The following is a 24,828-nucleotide window of genomic DNA, read 5'->3' as shown; positions in this document are numbered from 1 at the left end:
CTCACTAATGGGAATGTGTCCAGATATTTCAAGAATTTGTGAGGTCCTCACACAATCCAGCCTGGTCAAACCCAGGATTAATCATAGGCATGCCAAGCTGAATGTTTCTAACTGGCGCAGATGTTCTATTAGAGGGGTCTACATTTCACAAACATAGAGAAGGGAGGGCATTACTGTGGCCGAGAAGACCCGAAGCTTCGTGCGGAGCCGATGAAAAGATAATGCCACCCGACTGTTTCGGAGTGAGACCTCAGCTGTCAATCCGGAGCTGGTCATAAGCACACTGCCCAGGTATTGAAAACTCTCCACTCTCTCCACAACTGCTCTATCACCATCACACACACACCTGCCAGATTATAAGATACACCCCGATCCCCCAAACTCTGGTCTGGGTTATTGTAGGGATCAAATCACGTTTTATAATAATCCAGAGAATACGGTCATAGACGAGGCAAATAGCAGGCCTGCATTCTAAGCTACAGCACCGCCTCTGAAGCCGAGCACTTGTTAAAAATTTGAGTCGCCCACGCTAAGGCCATTCAGTCTTAGCGCAAAGTCGTATTCGACTTCAGTCGTTCATCGGTCCTGTCTGGGGGTTAACTACGGTAAGCTGCGGGGGGGGAGGGGGTCGAAATGACAGAGACGTCCGCACCCCCACAGTCACCCCCCCCCCTTTCCCGACGTGGGGATCAGTCACATCCCAGGAATATCCTGCCCCAGAGGTCTCAAGTCGTGGCCAGTCCACCGCGCCGCCCGGGACGGCGGTGAGAGAGGGCGGGAGCCGGATTAGCTGCCGCGCGTCATTGCGTCTCCTCCTCCTCCTCCTCATCCCGATCTGTCGTCGCCCTCGCCGCTGCCTCGCCTTAGCGACTCGCAGCCGCTGAGGGTGACAGATGCGTGCGAGCGCGATGCTTTACGACGACGGGGCAGGGGTGGGAGGGGGGGGCGGGAGGAGAAGGCAGCGGAGGTGAACGCCGGGGCCGCGCGTGGCGGAACTGCGATCGCGATTCGGGCCGGAGCGAATCCCGAGTCGATTCGACGTCGCTCGGAGTAGCAACGCATGCAGACGTAGATTCTCAGATGCGCAGTTGGACGTGTGCGGCGAAACACGATAGTTTGAAATCCATTCAACGGACGCATCCTCACGGGACATCGCTTGGGATGATGTCACGGGGAGGCGATCAACACGCATGGTACACGGCAAGGCCGTAGCCATGTAATCAACATTTGGGGGGACAAAATCTTCCAAGGGGTCTGGGGGTCCCCCTCAGAAAAAAAAATCTAAATTTGAAAACTCATATCCTGCCAAAAATAATAAAAGATTCACTAACACATGGGATTGACTTTTTATTAATGTTTTACAATAATGTCTAATAGTGTATTGTATTACATTGCTCTGTTTTTTTCTTCTTTACCTTTTATTGTTTCATTGTATGTAATGGCAGAGATTAGCGATTAATAAAGTACAACCATAACCACAATCATATAAACAGAAATCTATTTTATAGCAATATATTGGGGGGGGACATTTTGAGCATATTTGAATATATATTATAATTACGGCCTTGGTACACGGCATCATCAACTTGGCCGAAAAGGCTGATTCCATTTACTGCTGGGGTTTGTTGATGACCAGGAAATGGAATACCCTTCACGAATGTGACTGGTTTTCTATAGGGTAGGAGACCTATTACCAACACAACCTTATACAGTGCTGAGATTCCACTGACATTGGATCATCGCTACGGGAGTTATCGTGCCCCCCCTGTTACAGAGACGGACAGACAGACAGATGGGTGTACGTCGAATGGATCAACGCGTTCGACCTTTGCTGGAAAGAGTTAAAGAAAAGGGTCTTTTTAGTTTAACACGTATTAGGCTTTCGTGACCGATATTATCCATAATAAAGGCTTTTTTGGCTTAGATCGCGTAAATATAAATGTGGCGATTGTAAATGTTGTAGATTTACCCTCCAACACACCAGTGTGCTGTACTAGTAACGAGCAAACATTACTAATTGGTGGTGGCGTGTTTAACGACATTTATATTTATGCGATCTAACCCAAAAAAAACCTGCATTATGGATTTTTTTTATTGTCAGGAAGACATACTGGGCGTGCGTACGTGCGTGCGTTGTGAAGGAAGTCACAGGAGCGAAGTGTCCTGTGGCTCCAGACACACATCCATCCCCGTAGACACACGCCGTTGGTATTGCGTCGCGTTTGCACACAATACGGGAGATTCCTCTCGCGCCAAGGGAGCTGCGGAGGAAGCGTGGCCGTGCGAAAGCGCTCACGCACGTTTCACACCGTGTATTTCACTGCAACGTTAACCCCGCGCGAGCATTTAAAAAAAATCTAGCAACTAAAACAAGCAGGCATCGTTCACCGACGGTGACATCACCACGCTGAATGTGCAAGGCGAGGTGCACTGCGAGGCCTCACGAAGTGCCGAATGCTCGCTGGCAGGAGGTCACGATGCAGACCCAAGTTGTTGCGTGTTAACCGAGATGACTGGCAGATGCACCACCTTTGCCTCCCCACTTGTGCCGTATTTTCGCCACCCCTGCGATCCACTTGTTAAGTGGCCACCTCCCAACTGCCAAGTCACGTCCATATCGAGCCTCCTTGACACCTTTGGTACCAGCTATTGGCAAGTCCACTCAGTGCCAATTCCCTTCAGTGCTTTATTATCTCAACTCTTCTCCGTCATGTGCCGTGCCCGTTTAGCCACCTCGATCTTGCCAAACATCATCTGTTTTGGGCATGCGGTGGCTCAGTATGTGGCCTAGAGCCAGCCATCACAACCTGGCCAGCCAGAGAAACTCCCGCACGCATAGATACACACGTAGAAAGACCAAGATCCCACTTTACAGTCTTCGCTGCCTTTTTGAGGCAAGTGCTGTTCACGAGCATCTATGAAGGCCGGCAGGGTACACGAGGCGATGGGTGGCCAACACCACGCCCGGCCGCCTTTGTCTCCCCAGTGGCGATGTTTACACATAGCACCAGGTACTCATTTGAGGCACAGCAACATCCGCCCCCCCCATGCAAAAGGTTTCTACTTGGTATTTGAACATATGAACATATTTCATTGCCAGAAAGGGTAAAAACTATTCTTATTTTTGCATCTTTTGATACTGGCAAAAAGGTCCCATGTTGTAGCTGCTCACCCCGACCTATAAATGCCCTGATGGTGGCATTGTCGATTTAAAGCTTTCGTGACTGCAGGGATTCATCTTCTTGGTTCTTTCGGTAAAGTCACGTAGAAGGGAAGTAATAAAATAACAAAAATAAAACATAATAAAATAAAATAATATAATAATATAATATAATAAAATAATTTTATTTTATTATGTTTTATTTTTATTATTTTATTACTTCCCTTCTACGTGACTTTACCGAAAGAACCAAGAAGGTGGCATTGTCTTCGTGCTGTTCGCCTTTGGGCGTTCGCTGGTGTGACACTGGTGAGACAAGGCCCTAAAGAAGGCTGCTGTCGTCTCTCGTGTAGGTCAATCCGTTTCAAAGACAATGCCATTTCTTAATAATTATATTATCAGAGCATGTTTGTTTGCACGTTCACCGCAAGTACCGTGTGTGCTTAATGCAGTACACAATTCCTTGCCAAAGGTTTCTATTTGGTGTTTGAAAATCTTAACACCTCCTGTTTTTTTTTCCTATTATTATTTTTCCCTACTTTGATACAAGCAAAAAAGGTCCCATTTTATACTTCAAACATTTTGTGAGAACACCCCCCCCCCCCCCCCCCCCCCCCCCCCATGGAAAAGTCTTGAGACTCAAAGAGGCCTTTTACATTGTAGACTTGTCCACATTTCATTGACTAAACACACATACAGACAAAAACACGCAGACAACCTTAAACGGAGGAGCAGACGTCTCTTGTATAGTTGCTTAAATTATGCACCGCCAGAAGGCAGTGTGGGCCCAATGAAAGTAGGGTGGCCAATTGGCATGTTGCAAGAATACGTGCTGGGACACGCGTCTGACGGAGATGGTAATGTCTTGCTTATTCACTTTGTTATTCGCTGTCTCCATGCCGACGCTACGGCCTCACCGGGGAAACTCACTGCAGGAAACTGCACCCCCCCCACCCCTCCCCAACAGACAGGCCATCCTAGAGCCATTGCTTAGTTGTCCCTGACCCGGGCTCCTGAGTCGGCCCCGACCCGGGCTCCTGAGCCGGGCCCGACCCAGGCCTGAGCCAGGCCCGAGAGGGAGCCTGAGCCATCCGTGAGCAGCCCCTGAGCCAGCCACTGAACACATCGGCTCGGCACCACACCCACCGAGACTTGGGGGTTCCTGCCCTACCTGTTTCACCTTCGCCGCATTCCAAAGCCAGACGTGGAGGGGGGGGGGGGGCACGCAAAGCCGACAGGCATCAGCCGGAGCTGGCGAGCAGGGCAATGGACCCTGCACCGGCTCTCCTCTCCCCGCTGGCGCCCTGTGAGAATTGTCTCTCGCCGGCACAAGGCGGCTTTGTTCCCAGGATTGTTCTCTTGACACGGGGCGTTGCACCGCTCGCTGCGGAGTTCCAAAACGGAATTGCCTTCGTCCCGTGATCGTGATTTCGTGGAGCAGAATCGCTGTCAAATTGAGGTTGTGCGGCACATTCATTCAGTGAAGCCGAGAGAGGGCAGCGCATTTGGTGGGAATTAAGACAAATTATTTAAAAATCACGAACATTCTTGCCCCCGCTACAGTGCGAACCAGCTTTATGTTTCAGCAGAGGCAGAGCCACACCCTTTCATAATGTTGAACGTTAAAAGCCGATTTTCAAAATGCCATCATCGGCAGGAAACCAGCCAGGAGGGCAAGCCAGACCAACACGAAGACGTGTTCAGGTCGCACCTCGACCGCAGCCCTCGCCCCTTCGTTGTGCGCAAAAGAGTAAAGGTGCAGCCCTGCAACTGCTTACCTCGGGCCACTTGCTGGTGGAAGGGCCATCGCTAGAGGCAGCTCCAGATCCCCTTCAGGAGACAAAGCACCAGAACCCCTCCAGAGGGAATCCTGACCCCTTCATATGCTGGAAAGACGTCTAGTAAGTGAGCACCCACATCTTACCCCCGCCACACGCAACCTGCCGATCAACAAACTGGTGTACCCGTGTACTTGCACTGCATGCTGGCCGGGAGGACAGAAACTTGCCCCACCATTTCAACTGCCGCACTGCTCACCATTAACCGTGCACCAACTGTGGCAGCGTGCGGTGCACAAAAACGCTGGGTAAGCCAGTCTCGAAAGTGAGCCTCCGTTGTATTTTGCAAAAATGCCTGTGTCCACGCTGCCTCCAGACTGTTGTTTTGAGTCTAGATCAGGGGTCGGCAACCTAAATAACTCGAAGAGTATTTTTTTTTTCAAATTCGGTACAAAACTCAGTATTTCAAGAGCCGCGATGCACGGGATTACAGGTTCCAGAGGTCTATTCGCAAGTCGATTTGTTCGCGAGTCCAACTTTAATCCTGTCGATTCCAAACATGTTGTACGGCATGCACACTAAACACTGGGAATGGCTTTAAAAGTTGTATATTCAATCTCCTGTAGATGCCACCGGTTCTTCACGTTCTGCAGATGTAAATGCCACCACTGCCGTCTATTGCGCGGCGGTTGAACTTCCGACTCGGTCAAAACAGGCAACTGGACATACGAAGAGGTTCGTTCGTATCTATGAAAGTTCGTATGTCGAATGTTCGTAAGTAGAGGAGTCTCTCTACATACATTACGTCAAGAAGCATTCCGTAAAGAGCCACCGCATGCGGCTGCAGAGCCGCAGGCTGCCGACCCCTGGCCTAGTCGCTGCATCGAGCAGCATGAAGAGTTGCAACCCTCAACTCGGTCTGCGTGGCGGGACGCGTGCGCCCTGCTCGCAAAGAGGCTCAAGTCCACAAAACACTTCGCTTGAGGCGAACCCTCTCACCCCAAAACACCGCCAAGGGGAGGCTAAAGATTAACAAGCATGGCGGAGAATGACCGTGACCTTAGAGAACCGGGTTACTTTAAAACAACTCTCCCCCCCCCTGGCGCTGACCGCCAAGACCCCTGGGGTTGGCTCCACATTGAGCGGCGAGGGCGGTGACAATTTGACCAAATGGCTCACAAAGAGATTCGTGGGATTCGCACGGAGACGCGTGGGTTCACGCAGAGATGCGTGGATTCGCACGGAGAGCCACATATTTATATTAACAGAGAACCACAGACTCGCGTAGAAACCCACTGACTTCCATATAAAACCATCCATAAACTAACATAGAGAACCACAGACTCGCGTACAAATCCATAGATTCATAAAAAAGAGGACCATAATGTTACAAAGACCCGTAACAGTTACACAGACCCACAGAGCTGACACTGGTGCTCGCAACGACTGGTGACAATACTGCCGAGTGATGCACATAAGAGACCAAGCACCTGCATACAGAGACCCCGAGACTCGCACAGACTGAGGGGCTGACGTGGCTAAGGCTCGCAGACCCAACGGAGGCCGAGGAATGACCCACACATTTTGGAGCATGTAGACGCGTGAACACCGCCCTTATGCAGAACCCCTCGTCAATAACATCCTGTGCACCTGCCCAACGGTTCCAAATCAGTGACTACACACCTGGGCTTGGCTGCGGTTTTCGGAAAGACAATCTATGACGATCGTCGTTGACACAACCAACTAGTTAGGGTTGTCACGTAAACGGAACGTGGCAATTCGTTACTAGTACAGGTGTATTCTTAGGTTTTTTCGGTAAAGTCACGTAGGTAAAAACATTAAAAAGTAAAATAAAAATCACGACGTTTCAGAGGCAACACAAGCTTCCGTCTTCAGGTGGTACCGTCACAGCCACGACAGCTGTATCAAGTAAATGAGAGATTGCAGAGCTACCACTCCGTTTATATAATGGTTGGAGAGGGGGGGGGGCGAAAAGGCCAAGTAAATAAAAAAGTGTGCTTTACTTGATACAGCTGTCGTGGCTGTGACGGTACCACCTGAAGACGGAAGCTTGTGTTGCCTCTGAAACGTAGTGATTTTTATTTTTATTTTATTTTACTTTTTAATGTTTTTACCTACGTGACTTTACCGAAAAAACCTAAGAATATGAATCATTGCAGTCACGAAAGCTTCAAATCTAGAATTAGTACAGGTGTGTTGGAGAGCCAACTCACAACATTTACAATCGAAGTACAATCTGAGTCGGGTGGTGGCGGGTTTAGCAACACATTTAAATTTACGCCATCGAACCTAAAAAACTAAAACTAGATTATGGATATCGGCTGCGAAAGCCTAGGTGTTAATCTATGTCATTTGGTATCTTCTGTTGCTCACAGATTTGTTTTTGTACCTGATTTCGTATATATCTGTTTGATCAACCCCCCCCCCCCCCCAGCGGCCTCCCTTGGCTCAAGAGATTTCAATCTCAATGGTCTCATATCCCAGCACGTGGGAGCAAAACGTCAGACATCGCGCCGAACAACACGAGGTCACGCATCGGAGAGCCGGGACGTCACAAGCACGAATGCCTGCACCTTCATGATTTCCATCTGTTCAAATAAATCTGCCCTTCTTAAATGTGAAAACCGTTTAAATAGCTTTATTTACTTAATAAGGGATACGCATCTGTGCCATGCGCACTGTATATTTTCCAACCGCTCAAGCCATTAATTTGCTAAAGAGATTAAACCCCACAAACTCTCTCACATCTTGCTGTTGGACAGCAAGGGAAATGCGCTCGGAGGAGCTTGGAAAGGCAGAGACGGGACTTCCATATAAGGCAGCGGCGCGGCCTTAAAATAAATAATATTAAAAAGCCACTGCGGCAAAAGTGAAGTTGCATCACCACGCAGCGGAGTGATTTAGACCAAACAAGGAGAGAGGGGCATGTCGCCCCGACTGCAAAACATCGCCCGGCAAACAGCCTCACACCGGCAAACAGCCTCACATCGGCATGAGTGGGGAGGGGGCTTGAGGATTGGGGCACGGGAGAGAAGTGGGATATGTGGGCGTGAGAATTATAGCGAGAGAATGAGAGAGAGGAGTGTGGCGGTGGTGTGGTTACATGAATGATATGAATGTACAGAGGAAATGAAGCGCTATCAACTCCCAAAGTAAGATGCAAACGACAACATTGCTGGATTTTAGGTCAGCATTCCATTTGTACGTAAATGGACTGCTCGCATACATTTTTTTTCATTGAAAAAACACGCGATTTAAAAATGTTGGATTTTTTTTTTGGAAACGAAGAAATAAAGCAACGCCGCTTGTGCCGCAGGGAACAGGCACGAGCGGAGGCGTCTCGTGCCGTGCGTTGCTCGGCGCTCTCGTGCTGACGTTACGCTCCAAATGGTTAATTTTCAGCTTTTGAAGAAGCTCCCGGCGCGTGGAATAAACGTAACACCGGCCGTGAAAACCTACGTACGTACGTCTATATTTTTGCTTCAGAATAAGGATATTTCATAATCAGAATATTTATTAGGAGGAATCCGATGAGCTATAAAGCTCTTTATCAGGACGTTACAACCACAAAAACACGATAGGAGTGCAAAGTATAGGAAAGGTGAATAAATCACTTTAAAAATATACAATAAAAACTAAACTATTTTTTTCATCTTACCAGGAGGTAAAGCCCACTTGAGCTGCATAGCTCTTATTCAGAAGCGACCTGGACACAAATGATAGCTCAACCAAGTGGCCAGGTAGCTTCTGAAAACCAGCTATAACAGCTCAGTGGGCCTTACCCGTTAAAATAAAAAATAGTTGAGTTTTTTGGTTTGCTAACTATGCATGTGCACCACTGCCAACGCAGCAGCAACATCGCAAAATAACCGGCTTAAACCCAGCTCCTACTGCACCGCGAAAGAATTGTAGTTGGAAGCAGAGTTCCAAACCCACCACCTCTCTCCTCTCGAATGCTCTTGAGAGCAGCAACGCGCTTGCTCAAGCCTGCCAACGCAGCCACGCTGCGTACACCCACACACACACTTGTTTGCACACGTGGTCGGAGAAATAAAAATAAATCTACACAAAGCCAAACAAAAATAGGGGGGGGGGAGGTGGTAGTGGGGCAGGAAGACAGCTGAATTTCGCACGCACCGAGGGGGGGGGGGCGGTGTTGGTCAGATGATGTATGCGTGTTGAACTTCTTTCACACCGTACGTAGCCAATTGTGCAAATCGGAGCTGCGGGGGAAGGACAATAAACTGGACACAAATACAAAGCCAAGCAGGATGGGGGGGGGTGTTGAGCCTGGTTAGTACCTGGATGGGACGACTACCTTGGTGTGTATACCAGGTGTTGTGTATAAACTTGGGCTGTGAGGTGGTCAGATCTAGTTAATTATTATAATTGTTTTATTTATTATTATAACTTTATTTATTCAACGTAACACTTGTTCTATGTTTGATTGTTCTATTTCAATTAAAACATTTTAATAAATGTATGTTGGAAGAAATTCATATTTTTTTAAGTTCTCATCCTTGCATTAGAATATATAGAGCAGTTCATATTTTGATGGTATCACGTGGTGGTAATGCTCCATCACGTGTTTTAAATCTATTACACAGTGAATATTCAACTGAAGCTTGCCTTAAACAAATTTAATCGCAAATGAAATCGCAATATCTGCCAGAAAAATCGCAATTAGATATTTTCCCCAAATCGTTCAGCCGTAGGACACGCGTTCACACATTTCGCGGATACCCGTGGCACGTGTGTGCACAGTCCGCATGCACGCAACTCGTATCACTCTGCAAGGGTTGTGTAATATTCGGCGCTAAGTAATTTTGTAATTAGGGACCACATTGCACATTTCCGTGGCCTAATGAAGGCAATTAATATAATTATATAGAGAGCGTATGCACACTTTTTCACAGCACTGTACGGTGGTACTGTACGTGGAATTGCACACACAGGCACGGATTATGCCTTCGAGAGAAAAAAGGAATCCCTAGCACAGATGCCAGGACAACAATGTTTCTCACTTTCCCAGCAGCCCCCCCCCCCCCCGGGTATAAGGGGCCGTCCATAAATGACGTCACGCACCTAAGGGGGGGAGGGGTCAGACATTTGTGACCATGTGTGACGAGGGGGGAGGTTTAGAAATATGACGTCACATCAAAATGCGCAAATTTAAATAAATATAGACAACACGTTCTACTTAATTAAATTGACTTTTTGATAAATGTTTTCTCCTACAACATCAGAGTGCAGCGCCACATTAAATACGCACTACAATGACAATAGTTTAAAGCCATTTGAAGCATGTTTTATTTTGGGGGGGGGGGGGGGCAGAGCTTTGTGACGTCATATTTGAGGGGGGATCTGACTTTTAGTGACGCCGTGTGACGATGGGGGGGGGGAGTCAAAAATCGTCCAAAATCGCGTGACGTCATTTATGGACGGTAAGGGCGCAGCCGTTCAACGACTTGCCCCTGATGGTGGATGGGGGGGGGGGCTCCACCTGTGGATAATCATGGCCCACATCGTCCACGCTGTGAAACATCAAATCTGCAAATGACTATAAAAGCCTCCTTCATCATTATCGTCACCATCTTTCAAAAAAAAATTTTTTGAAGAATCGCAAAGGCTGGGAAGTTTTGAACGGGACGCAAAAATGCGTCAAACAAGCCAAAGAACATCAGCGTTTTCTGAAGAAGTGCATTCTGGTCCCTCTCGTCTAGGATCGCCAACACGTAAATTTGCACTCGCGTAACCGAGCGACCGCGGGCTCGACGCATTGGAAGAGACACGAGTGCCCGTCCCACGTGGCACGCAGGCCGACTCACCGTGGCGAACCCATTTAACACGCAGGCAATTTTGTTGGGTCTTGTCACGCAAGTCAAATGTGTGTCGTGCCACCCTCCTCCACCCGGCACCCCCGATGAAAAAAGTTGCTACCTCGTGAACAAACGCGCCAATGTGTTGCCGCTTCAGCAGCACCACCCGTGCGTTTGGGGAGCAACCTCACGGACCCGTTTAACTGTCGCAAGCCGATTCACGATGTCCAGATACACGTCTCCCGCGAAGGGGGCACAAGGGTTAAGGGTTCGTGCGTTCAACCATGTGGACGTGCCCCAGAGCAAAAAGGGCCTACATTCAATTCCCCAACAGGGTTGCCCCTCTCTGTGTGGCGTTTGGATGTCCTCTCCACCTGTTCTGCAGGGGATTCCCTCTGGGTTGTCCGGTTAACCTCTCAAAGCAACAATAACATCGCGTGTAACCAGTATTGGCCAAACCGCCCAATGTTGAAGAATTAACAGCAAATGACACAAAAAACACCCCCCCCCCCTCATACTGCTAACACTTGGCAGGACCCTCCTGAAAGAGAGTCTTGGGACTCGGGGGAGGCTTTCCTCGGTAAACACGTGTAATTATTCAAAGAAAACAAATAAAAACAACCAATGAATGGAGGATTCCGAGGCTCCAGCTCCCAGTCTAGACCGCCCATCAATCTTCCACATCTGGAAATGATCCGAATTTGGCACTGCCATGGCAACGTTCGTCCGTCCCATCTGGCCGTGGAGATGTCTGCGTGGCTCTGCCTGGAGGAGGAGGGAGACGGGGGGGTGGTGAGGGGGTCGCAGCCCGAAAACAAAGAGCCAAACGGACGGAACCTCACACAGACGGGCCCTGGACTAGTCCGGGCAATCATCGTCACCGTCAGCCATGGTCAATCCACTGCTGGATTAAGGCCCCCCCCCCCGTCCTCCCTCCAAGGCGTCTCCATCTCAAACGATTCTGCGATGCAACAATCCACCCAGTGCCAGCGAACGAGACATATTTCAGCGCTCCCTCTCCCCGATCCATGCCCCCTCGGACGCGTTCCAATCCTTGGCTGCCACTCCGTTTGCGACCTCTGCAACACGGTACCCCATCGCTTAAGTGGAGGCGCCCTTGATCATATCGTCCAGTAAGCTGGCAGTATTTGTTTGGCGAGCCTGACCACCGCTGACGTGCCCCACAACGGTGAAGCCAGGGCAGGGCTCACTTGCCGAAACAACGGCTGCCGGCGAGTCTGGAAAGCGGAGCGGCTGGGTTCAGTCGAGGCGCTAGCAGCTCTCATCGACTCCCAGAACGGAACCTTCCGTCCACGCTTTGTCGCAATCAGAGAGCCCCTTTACGAAAATAACCGAGGTATTTTAATTTTTTTTCAAAAGGACCCAAGGACGACTGCTTAATCCTTGCGCTTCCTAACCGGCTCATCCGAACGTAAACAAGCTATAAACAACAACGCGCGTGTACGTGCGACTTCATTTCATCTAAATCCATCGCAGAAATGAGCAAGCACGGAATGATGTAAAAATCAATTCCGATGGTCACCGGTTGATGGGTTCCTAACTCGGGGTTCGTGCATTCCGAGTCCAGGTTTGTGAGTTTCCAGGTTTTGGTTTCGTGGGGTAACGTGGCTCTGCGTGTAGAGGGGTGCTCATGGTGCAGCGTACCGGTCAATGTTGTGTTCACGTGGAATGTGTGTGCACCTTTTATTGTTTTGTACAACCGAAACGTTACTGGAGTAACGTTATCCGAACTGGAGTAATGTTACCTCCGACTAGCACGGTTGGCTACGTACAGTGCGAAAGAAGTTCAACATACATACGTACTGTTTGGTTCTTTCGGTAAAGTCACTTCGGTATAAAATAAAATAAATCGTGACGTTTCGGGCGCAACACAAGCGTCCATCATCAGGTGGGAAAGCATGGTCTGCTGCTGAGGCAGACTGTTTGAAATAGTCTGCCTCAACAGCAGACCATGCTGAGGCAGACGTCGTGATTTATTTTATTTTATACCGAAGTGACTTTACCGAAAGAAAGAGTATGGATTCCTGCAGTCACGAAAGCTTACGTTATGTTTACTTGCCAAATGCCCTGTGGACATTTGTATTGTGAAGGCCTCTATATTTAAATAGAGTTTTACTGATTGATGACACGCACACACGTTTAATCATGTGTGTGCGAATAGATTATTTATATTTGCAAAGCGTATGATAATGTTACATTGAGGCTATAGGTGGGAATGAAACTGTTTGAGCGTGAGAAACGACACAGAGGCAAACACGGAAACCACAGTTCTGATTCCCCGCTTACCGATTTACATCTTCAGTACAATTTTCAATCGACTTGGAAACATAATCAAAGTGGGTTTGTTTAGGACGCGTCGGTGAACGCGACGACGATGGCCGGTGATCGAGACTAACAACAGAGTGGCAGCCGAAGGAGGGAACCCAGTCACATTCCCAATTGACAAGTTTGGAGAAGTGGAAAAAAAAGAAAAATCGGGACCATGACACTGGTGGCACGCGATGGCCTGCCCTTGCAAACGGCGCCATGGCATCTTCAACAATTACGGTCGACTAGTACCGTGGTAATTAACCGGGGCGGCCACTGGAGCCGAACCTTGAACCTCTGCAACACCTCTGGTGTGGTCAACGATTCCGAGCGTCCTTGGACAGGTATCGGCCGCGCCACTGCAAATACAACGCCTCGTCGTATATTTTTACGGTGGAGCCGCGCGAACTCGAGCCGAGACATCATCCTTCTCGGTCTCGTTTCTCGCCGTGCCGGGGGCGCCCAGACGCGCCCACAAGGACGAGTTCAAGACTGGGCTGGTTTGTACAGGACCCGGCAGTGTACGACCTGCCACAGTCTCTCGCTGCCAGAGACGGGATGCTTGCGCCACAGAGCGCGGTAAACACTGCGCAAGGCGTTTATCAGGCAACAAAGTTCCCCCGCGGAGCCTTAACAGACTGTAGGGGCAAGTGCTGTTAGCGAGCACCTATGAAGGCCGGAACGGTACACGAGGCGGTGGGTGGCCAGCACCACGCCCGGCCGCCTTTGTCTCCCCAGTGGCAATGTTTACACACCGCACCAGGGACTCATTTGAGGCCAAGTAGACCTAGGGGAGACCCAGAACCGGTTCAGATAATCATCACTGGTGTTGTTGGCCGTGAGCGGGAATCGAACCCGGGTCACCAGGTTCATAGCGCAGCGCGCTAACCGCTACACTACCGCTCCCTACACACACACGTGTTTGTGTAGGCGCTACGTTAGGTCGACTGTGTAGATATCATCACCAGGGAGATGCATTCATTAGGTGCGCGCTAACGGCACTTGCCCCAACAGTCTATTACACGGGGATACGTCTTTGTCGAGGTGCTGTATCAGGGATCTTTCCTCAGTCAATCAACTCGTGGCACCTGGGTCTCTCCCGTGACCTCCTGGACCTCACCTAGGTCGACTTAGCCTCTCTCAAATGAGAACCTGGTGCGGTGTGTAAACATCACCACGAGAAAGACAAAGGCGGCCGGGCGTGGCGCTGGCCACACAACCTCTTGTATTGCTGCGCAGGCCTTCGTAGGTGCGACTCGCGAACAGCACTTGCCCCAAAAAGTATGTTACGGTTATACGGGGAATCGTTGTCTTGTACGTGTTGGTATTGTACGTGTTGGTCTTGTACCTGCAATCAGCACGGCTGACTACGTACAGTGCGAAAAGAAATTCAACGGACACACACATACGTTCGATGCTCATCAAACGTGAACTTCAGCTTGACCACAAGAATTTAGAAGGGAGGCACAGCCTTTAGAGGTGGGGGCGGGCGAGGGGGACAAGCCCTATCTCATCCCCCGATGCCAAAGGGCTGCCCCACCTTGTCAGTAATGGGGGTTCTTTGACCATACCTCACCACGCTGGCGAGTGTGATTTGTGATTGCGTTGCTCCTGCCGCTTTGCCCGCATGTTCCCACCCCCGCCCGCCCGTCTGTTTGTCTGTCTGTCTGTTCGTCTATCCGCATTTCGCAACACAAAACTTCCACGGCAGCCACTACCTTTGCCCTCTGGCCAGAGGCTGCAATGAAAGCCTTGGAGGCATCCCCATGATCTCTTGCAGTCCCCTACACACGACCTTGAGTCTCGGTGCACAGTACAGTATTTGGCGTTATTTTTACGTTGTTATTTTTTTTTTCCCTCTTGATGCGTACCGTACCGGCCGGCGCACATTTCTCACAGCTGGCATCATCGTCGTACTCTCTGCCTGGGAAAGGTGTCGGAGCGAGTCCAGACTTACTCAAAGCATGTTTACAATTCCACTTCTTTCTCAGGGTGCGTAGCCAACCGCGCTAATCGGAGGTGCGGGGGAAAGGACGAAAAAAACTAAACACAAAAAGCAATTCTAAAGAAATTTGTTTTCAACCTAGACGATTTAAAAGTGCATAGCTCCTAAGGAAGAGCGTTCCAGACGGCCGCAGAAGCACATCCGAAAACGCGCGTCACCGGCTTTGTTCGATGGCCGGCCAAAGGCCGCTGCCTCGTAAAATCATCACGCATCTTGACCGTCACGTGCCTTAGTTGCCGCACGTGTGTGCCTTGGGGCTTGCGCGCGAATTGCGGGAAAAGGCGCAGCCCCTGAAATTGCCTGCTCGCGCCACTGCCGCCGGACGGCCCTTCCCGCCAGAGGGAGCTACGGAGAACCCCTCCGTGTAAAGGAACTTTGCCCGACTCGCGCACGACGAACGAGCGGGCACCCGCACCTTTGCCCACCGCGCCTTCCCTGACCTTGCCAACCGATCCGACTGCGGTGCATACATTCATACTGCTGGGCGAACGGAAGCCGTCGTTTTCAACCGCCGCGCCAGGGAGATAGAATCGAACCGTGCGACCCCTGGATCGCAAGGCCAGTGCGCTGGCCGTTCACAGCCATCGCGTACGGTCAGGGGTCCCCTTTGCTTTGTGCGGCGAGACGCGTTCCAACGAACGAGATTATCCATTCACGTGGCCATTAACTTGCATATCACAATGACAATACAAATGTACAGCCATGTCTCGATTTACTGCTGGATTAAGGCCTCCCCCCGCGTCATGTCAGCCATGCGGGTTGCTCGACCATACTTCACCGAATTAGTGAAGGGGAGGAACGGCCCAAGGACCGGTTGAGATGTCGCTCGCCGCTGGTGCTCGCCACGGCCAGGAATCTAACTAGGTTATATTTATCCTCGCGTAACTATGCGGAAGAACATATACATTATATATATGTACACGAGCAAATACACATGGTTGTGATAAAAGTGTCAGTGTGTGTGTGTGTTATGTGCATGTGCGTGCTAGCAACATTATCCAACAAGGGAGCATTTAAAAGCTTAAACAAACTTCCGTGAACGAGCCCCGACTGAGGTTTGATTACATTCTGCTTGTCAAACCATGAATTATTGGTTCGCATTGTGTAACAGTTAAAATATATCACTGGGCACGCACGCACCCACGTACGCAAGCAGCGGCGTCTCACGTTTAAGTATCTGGACACTAGAGCACGAGAGAGAAGTCACTCTGGCGGCATCGGCAAGGCTCGCTCATTGGACCGGCACGTGCGGTTTGTTTCATCGCCGGTAACCTCGCCCGCGTGGCCACGCTCAATGATGGCCCGCACGGCGGTCGCTCACATTCCCACAATCCCATTCCCACCGTGCACGGCCGGCCGTTTGCTCTGTCCACTGCTGGATGAGATCCTCTGCCGAGGGATGTCCGCCCGTACTTGAGAGCACGCCGGTCGGAGCGGGTGTGGGTGAAGCATGGGTGGAAAATGCCCGATTTTTCCAGCGGCAAGCATCAAGTTTTTTCTTTAATACAATTAAACCCGATTTCGGGGAATTAAAACCTGGTTTAATGAATACGGAACTCTGATCCAAGGCTTAGGCTGCTTCCTCATCGGTGCTGCTATCGTACTCGGGGGGGGGGGGGGGGGCGTCGGGCACGGGGTAGTCGTAGAATGCGGCGGGCAGGTTGGTCTTGATGAACACGAGCTTCTCCTCCACAATCGTGGGCGCCAGTGAGTTCCTTAGCTTGGAATGGATGAAGCCCATCGTTGAGAAATTGGTTCTAATTGCGGTTCTGCAATTAGAACCAATTAAACCGGATTTCTCCCAATCTCAGATGGTCGGGTTTAATATAAAAAGACAACTAAACCCGATTGTAAAAAACCCGACTGTGCCACCCTTGGGGTGATAAGGGGGGGGGGGACATCTCAATCTGCTCGGAACAGATTGAGATGTCACTCGCCGCTAAACGTTGATCAACGTGGCCACAGTTTGTGTGAGGGTTCAGTCCTCAAGGGCTATGCAACCTTACACTCGTGCTGGGCTCTAATTGGATTACACCTACGAGTTGCCTCCCCCCCCCCCCCCCACGAGATCCCCCCCACCCAACGAGTTCCCCTCTCGCCCCGCCCTCCACCTGTAACCCCCCCCCACCGCCACTCACACACAGAGCTGATGCATGAACGCATTCAACCTTCGTCATGGATTCTAGATTTGAAGCTTTCGTGACTGCAAGTATTCATATTTTTAGGGTTTTTCGGTAAAGTCACGTAGGTAAAAATGTTAATTAATAAAAGTTAAATAAAAATAAAATAAAAATAAAAAATCACGACGTTTCGGAGGCAACACAAGCTTCAGGTGAAGACGGAAGCTTGTGTTGCCTCCGAAACGTCGTGATTTTTATTTAAATTTTATTTTACTTTTATTAATTAATATTTTTACCTACGTGACTTCACCGAAAAAACCTAAGAATACTTTGTCATGGAGCGCGTTAACAATCCTCGAATCTTGAGCAGAGTCACAGCTCTGCATTGTGGCGATTTGTCGACATGCCACGCGGGGGGACCGAATCCATTCCTACCCCCCTGGACAATTCTATCGCAAAAATAATAATCTCCATATATTTAAAAGGCAAAGATGTGTATCTGTTAAAAATGCTTAGCGTACTTCCCGACATGCAACAAACTTGAAATTTGCCATGTGGGTACTTTCCAGACTGTACACCATGCAAAAATTATAAAAATACACTTCGTGTCTTTTTTTTGGGAGGGGAGCTCAATAATGCAGAAACTTTTTGCACGGAAAGTGAGCTGTGACGTCAAATCTGTCACGTGACCCGCGCACGTGGAAGCGTAACGCATTGTAGTGTAGTAGTTAGCGCGCCGCGCTACGAACCCAGCGACCCGAGTTTGATTCCCGCTCACGGCCACCACCGGTGACGATTATTTTAACCGGTCCTGGGCCTCCCCTAGGTCGACTCAGCCTCAAAACGAGTAACTGCTGTGGTGTGTGAACATCGCCAACTGGGGAGACAAACACGGCCGGGCGTGGTGGATCCAAGTCCCGGGGCGAAGCCGGGTAGTACAGCTAATCATTAATAAATGGACAATTAATCCGCTACCCACTTTTGCCTCTCCATGTAAAACATTTTAAGTTGTTTTTTTACTCCACACATCCCATCAGCCGCACGGGCACCCGGGAGGGCATCTTTACAGCGGCACCAACGGAAGCAACAACAATCGGGGTCTCAATTCTAGATTTCAAGCTTTCGTGACTGCAAGCATTCATATTCTTAGTTTTTTTTCGGTAAAGTCACGTAGGTGATAAAAAATTCAAATTAATAAAAGTAAATTCAAATTAAATTAAATTCCAAGAAAACAGTATATATACAGTATATATACAAAGACTGTTTTCTTGAAATTTCTCTTACTGATACAGCAATCGTGCTGTGACGGTTCCACCTGAAGACGGAAGCTTGTGTCGCCTCCGAAACGTCGTGAATTTTATTTTATTTTTATTTTACTTTTATTAATTTACATTTTTTTCACCTACGTGACTTTACCAAAACAACCTAAGAATATGAATCGGTGTCTCATCAGCAAACAAGTCGGCCTTGCTCAAACCAGCGCTGGTGAATGGTCAGATGTTTCAAGACAAGGACCACCCCCTCCCTCTATCTCTGGCAAGATTCTCTCACCGCGACGCTCGATGATTATCATGGTGCCCTCTGTGTGCACACTTCGCTGTGTTTCATAGCTCAGGCCCGCAGTGAAATCTGGCAGCAGGCACACGCGGACTCAATTACGGTAGTTGGAGCCCAAAAAATAACTGGAGTGATGTTATAATTCCTGGTTAGTGTCAGCTGTGTAAATAATTCGATTTCCTTTATTTAAGCAGGTGAGGCCCCGTTTGCAGGGGAAAGCGTCGGTAATAGAGTCATTGGTGCCGCGCAATGTAAATCATTACTTTGTTCATAACTTGTACATGTGTATGATGAAGTTGTTTCGCACCATACGCATGACAGACTTGCAAACCGTTACATTTTGAAGCTAAAATATTTTTTTTTACCAGTTAAGGCCCGTTGAGCTATGTAACTCTTTTTCAGACGCGACCTGGCCAAAAATTATACCAGTAGCCAAATACGCGAAACGCGCGATGAGGACCCGGAGCAAAATCCACACAACCGCGTGGAGAGGGTTGAGAGAGAGAGCCATGCAAACTCCAAATATACAGCAGGCATCAGGGTTGGGATCAGAGGTCGCAACCGGGTACCCAATACCCGTACCCTACCCGATACCCGGCTACCCGTACCCAGCCGGGTACGGGTAGCCGTTTGCGACCCTGGTGCGGCCGGGGACGGGTACGGGTAGGCCGTGAGTCACTGGTGAGTAACCGTTTGTCACTCATTTCGGGTAGGGTACGGGTAGCGTACGGGTACCCATACCCGGCCGGGTACGGGTACTGGTACCCGTTTGCGACCCTGGTGCGGCCGGGTACGGGTACGGGTAAGGAATCAAAACCTGTTTGCGACCTCTGGTTGGGATCGAACCCACGACCTCCTGCATACCAGGCGAGGTAGTGAACATCCTGCCACTGTGGCGCCCCCATATTGCCAGTACACAACGCGTTACTCTCACTCTACGATAAAACTGCCGGGTTTTTTTTGCAGAGCTAACAGATTAATTTTGTTTACGAGCAGATGGATGCCCATCTATGTTGTTCACCCTAATATCCTGCAAATGACGCCAATTATCGTTTTGTTTACGAGCAGGTAAGGGCCAATTGAGACAGTAACCCCAGCAAAGGTGCCAACGACGCTGCTTGAACCAACGTTGGCATGTGGGTGGTTGGAAACTGTTGGGTCCACGTTGCTCCAGCCATAAAAGAGGTTTCTTTGGGTTAGGTCGCGTAAATATATAAATGTGTCGTTAAACCCGCCACCACCCGACACAGCCAATTAGTAAGGGTTGTCACGTTAACAGAACGTGGCCAATTCGTCACTAATACAGCACGCCGGTGTGTTGGAGAGCCAAGCCACAACATTTACAATCTGAGTACGACGTTTCGCCAGTAATTACAACTAGCTTCCTCAGGTGACAGCCAGATTTGTTGTTCCAGCGTTGGTCCAGAGTGGCCGCTTTGCGGTGTTTTACATCGACCAACTTTGCTCCAACGTTGGTCCAACGTTAGTCCAGTGACCCGTCAATTGTCTAAGATTTTCTTCCACGTGAACTTCGTGCGAGAATGCAAACTCTGATCACCTGCCCACCCTCCACCCCCCGTTTGAGCAGAGACTTAAGCCCCGTTTGTTTGCGTGCGCATGTGGCTAAAATGTTTTCTCCGTGCAGCTTACCCTCTTCACACCTAACCTGTTTGTTAAAGCGTTCGCGTTTCCTGCAAAAAGCGTCTGGGTGCATTTCGACGCTTTGTGCGAAACGTCAATTTGCCTTGCGCTGCATCTATCGTTGGGCAGGGAGAGATCTGCAAGAGACCAATCTCAATTCCCCTAACCAGGTGTGCCAAACATGGACAACAAAAACAGGAGTTTCTACGCCAGAGGTAACTATCAATCTCAACTGGCATTTCGGAATTCAAACTGGGGGAGTGGGAGGGGGGGAGAGATACGGCTCATTTCACATCACTCCGCCGGTCTAATTTAAGCCACAGAAACGACCTTTGTGTGCGTGGACGCATGCGTGGGAGAGCAATGTGCACGCTCTGGGTGTGTATCGCCGTGCGTGTCTCAATGGCAGTGACAGGCATAAGAAAACCGAGGCGAGAGCTTGGTAGGCGCGCGCGCACGTACACAAAACGTAAACAGATGATGCCCCGTATAGCCTTCAGCAGACTGTAGGGGCAAGGGCTGTTCGCGAGCACCTATGAAGGCCGGAACGGCACACGAGGGGATGGGTGGCCAGCACCACGACCGACCTTTTTTTCTCTATTGTGGCTATGTTTACACACCGCACCAGGTACTCATTTGAGGCTGAGTTGGCCTAGGCAAGGCTGCTGGTTCAGATACAGGGTTTTGTGGTACATGTTGTTTATTTTGTTTATTGTGAAAATTCGGTCACAGTTACTATGATTACTGTTACATTGCTTATAGCTTTATTTTGGTGATTTCGAAAAGTGTTTTGGTTTGGCCATGTTTTGTTTGTTGTAGTACGGAGTTAGACTGATGGCTTTAATCTAAGTTGTCTTGTGGTTGTTGTTGTTGTTGTTTGCCTTGCATCCCACTGGGATTTTTGCACACAGCGTTGGTGTACGGTGCTTTTTCTGGAAGACTTTGCAGTTTTTTCCTGGATTTTTCTGTTTGCGCATAGTCACATAGTCACTTTAAGATGTTTTCCTGTTCATGTTTTTGTTTTTTGTTTGTTGCGGCTGCACCCGATTCAAGAGCCGAATGGCTCACAGGGCTATGCCAAATAAACTGAAACTGAACCGGTGTTGGTGGCCATGAGCGGGAATCGAACTCGGTTCGCCGGGTTGGTAGGGCAGCGCGCTAACCGCTGTACTACCGCTCCCCACCACTCGCGCATGCGCGCACACATACACGCGCACACATACACGCGCGCGTGCCTGAGTACACTCAGGGCAGCTGATACAAGTCACTTTCATACCGGTACCAAAAATACACCCGAGCCAGCCCGTGCCAGCGTTATAAATACGCGCACGTCCACGGAGGCCAGGGGCACCAGAAAACACCGACCCCCTCCCCACGGCGTCGGTCTGGTATCGTTCGTGCCGAGCGCTGGACGTCATCAATAAATCACGCTCGATCCCCGTCGTCACAAGCTGCAGCGTTGAGTCCTCTCTCTTAGGGGGGGGGGGGGGCTATGAATGAGCACGCAGCCACAAAAAATTCACAAAGTTTGTCGAGTGATCAAGAATCGAGCTGCGCTTTAAGTGGCGACGAGGCGTTCATTCAGTCCTGCCGGCCGATCAGTATTCTGTTTTAAACACGAGGTGGCCTTCTGTCCTATTTATGGTCCCATTCCCCTCCTCCACCTAACCTCCACCAGAGATCAAGACAAGGCCACACGACAAAGCCAAGCAGCTTGAAGAGAGAACTTTGAAATTGGAATGGTGCCCAACCTCGGACGTATTGCCTCTTTAAATAGCCGATCGTCGGATATTGCTTTTTTTAATTGAGAACGAGATTTATTTTGGACGCATTAAATGTGCTTCTAATTCACATCAATATAAAATAATAATTCCCCCCCCCCCCCCCCCCCGCGCACGAGGCTCTTATGGAAACCTCTGGAGCCATCGGCAGAGGTTGCAAACGGGTTTTGATTCCTTACCCGTACCCGGCCGCACCAGGGTCGCAAATGGGTACCCGTACCCGGCCGGGTACGGGTACCCGTTCCCTACCCGTACCCGTACCCTACCCGAAATGAGTGACAAACGGTTACTCACCAGTGACTCACGGCCTACCCGTACCCGTACCCGGCTGCACCAGGGTCGCAAACGGCTACCCGTACCCGTACCCGGCCGGGTACGGGTAGCCGGGTATCGGGTAGGGTACGGGTATCAGGTACCCGGTTGCGACCTCTGGAGCCATCGGAAAGCGACCGGTTGAAACGGAGTCACGGTGCGCCGCTTTCGCCCTGCCATGACGGGGACGTGGGGAGCGGCGGTGCAGCAATCGGCGCTCCGCCGCGCTCCGAACGCGGCGGCTATGGTCAGGACGATCGAACGCCACACGGTGCACGGAACTTTGGCGTCAAGTTGACCCGCTCTTAGGGACTGACGCCGTGGACAACCCGGGGCAAATGTATCCAAGGGTTGATGATGTCAAGTACGAGAATAGGTTTTACCCTGTTTTCTGGCCACAAAAAACCTACGCTAATAATATATCCATTCTCTTGCAATGCATTGTCTTGCAATGCATATATTACACTGGTCAACAAAAAAAAGATTTTTTTTCTAGCCTGGACTTTTGCAGCTGTTTTAGACTAATTTCAGGGTGCTGATTCTAAATCTGATCTCAAATTTGCTCTATCACATCTCATTTTTATGCTATCGGCATACCCCATTATCATTTATTTTACCCGAAATTAACTCTGTCACTTATGATTGCAAGTTGTTGCGACTCCGTGACTGCTTTAGTGTTAAAATATGGTGCTGTATTTTTAGGATAGTGTGTTTATAATATCATTTTATGTAGATATCCACATTTATTTAATATTTTTCTTCTGCAGTTTTTAATGAAAATGCAATATATGATATCTGATGCCAGATTTGGAATCAGCACCCCAAAATTACCTTAAACCGTTGGAATACCTTATGCCAGAAAAAGTGTGTTGACCAGTGTTATCAGAGTATGTTTTTTTGCATTCTGACCACAAGTATTGTGGTTAATGCAGACATGATTCCCTGTAAAAGGTTTCAGTTTGGTGTTTTCACATCTTAACACCTGTTTTGTTGCCAGAAAAAAATGGGAAAAACCTATTCTCATATTTTGGTACTGGCAAAGGAGGTCTAATGATGATGATGTCTGCTGTATACGTGGGAGTTTGCGTGTCTCTCTCTCTCTCTCCCCGTGGATTGTTCTCCGGATCCTCCAGGCTTTTTTTAAATCCTTTATATTAAGTTCACTTGCTTGCTTGCTTACGACCGTGCAAATCTTTCGGTCCTTTTTTAACCCACTTCCCGTGATCCAATCGAGCTGACATTTTCCACACAGACTCGTTGTGTGTGACAATTAATTTTCGTGAAAAAAAAAATTCTAAAATTTTACACTGTTTAGGGAAAACAAATTAAATATTTAATTACCAATTGCTTAATGGCGGCAGACAATCATCTGACCCATAGATGGCAGCCATCTCAAGCCAGAGGACGAGAGGACTCTAGCCACCACGCATATAAAGGATTTATAGTGAAAAACTTTGTTTTTACGGGTTTACTTGTTCCCTATCCACGTTTAGAATCACCGTCACCACACGTTTAGAGTGTTTGGCTGCTATAAACGTCCACGTGGCGTTCAGGCAAATTCGTTGAGCTACCATTCTTTGATAGCCCACGTAGCTTCTGAAAAAGAGCTAGACAGCTCAGTGAGCCTTACATGGTCAACATACAAAACCACACACGTAACTTTGTTTACTTTACAGCCCTAACAGCAACGAGTGGTGATGGAATGACTGGCAAAGGAGGTCCCGTGTTGATGTCAAGTACATTTTACTTTTGCTTCCACAACTTGCACGCCTCTTTGGCACAGATCTGCCGCTCCAAGCACCATCGCGTTAACACTCCACTTTGAACAGAGACAATTAGATTTGACCCGGAGTGCAACCGAAGCGGCACGATGAAAAACTAACAAAATACGAGGTAACGATTAAGATCGATAACAAAAAATGAGGAATGGCACGGTAACAAAAAAGCAGATACCCGGCTCGACGCATCTATTCGCACTGAGGAGGCGTGCGTTTATGACGAATAAACGCACGTATTGATCTCAACACCCTGATGTTTACGGTGAAGCTGTTCCGTACCGTTGGAGCCAGACAGCTAAGGGATGATGATGTCACAACGACGATGATGATGATGGCGATGATGATGATGATGGCGATGATGATGGCGATAATGATGATGATGATGGCGATTATGATGATGATGGCGATTATGATGATGATGGCGATGATGATGATGATGGCAATGATGATGACGATGATGGCGATGATGATGACGATGATGGCGATGATGATGGCGATGATGATGATGGCAATGACGATGATGGCGAT

General features: G+C 49.2%; 1 protein-coding gene across 3 annotated transcripts in view; it reads right to left on the bottom strand.

Moving 5' to 3' along the window:
- Positions 1-24,828, bottom strand: part of LOC133354343 (LIM domain-binding protein 3-like) — an 87,205-nt gene that overhangs the window by 61,302 nt on the left and 1,075 nt on the right. The window lies entirely within an intron of this gene.

This window comes from Lethenteron reissneri, chromosome 47 (assembly GCF_015708825.2).
Source record: "Lethenteron reissneri isolate LAM-NWPU_2019-01 chromosome 47, ASM1570882v1, whole genome shotgun sequence".
Taxonomy (NCBI): Eukaryota; Metazoa; Chordata; class Hyperoartia; order Petromyzontiformes; family Petromyzontidae; genus Lethenteron; species Lethenteron reissneri.
Note: the sequence above shows the minus strand (reverse complement) of the source record. Positions and strands in the feature narration are given on the sequence as shown.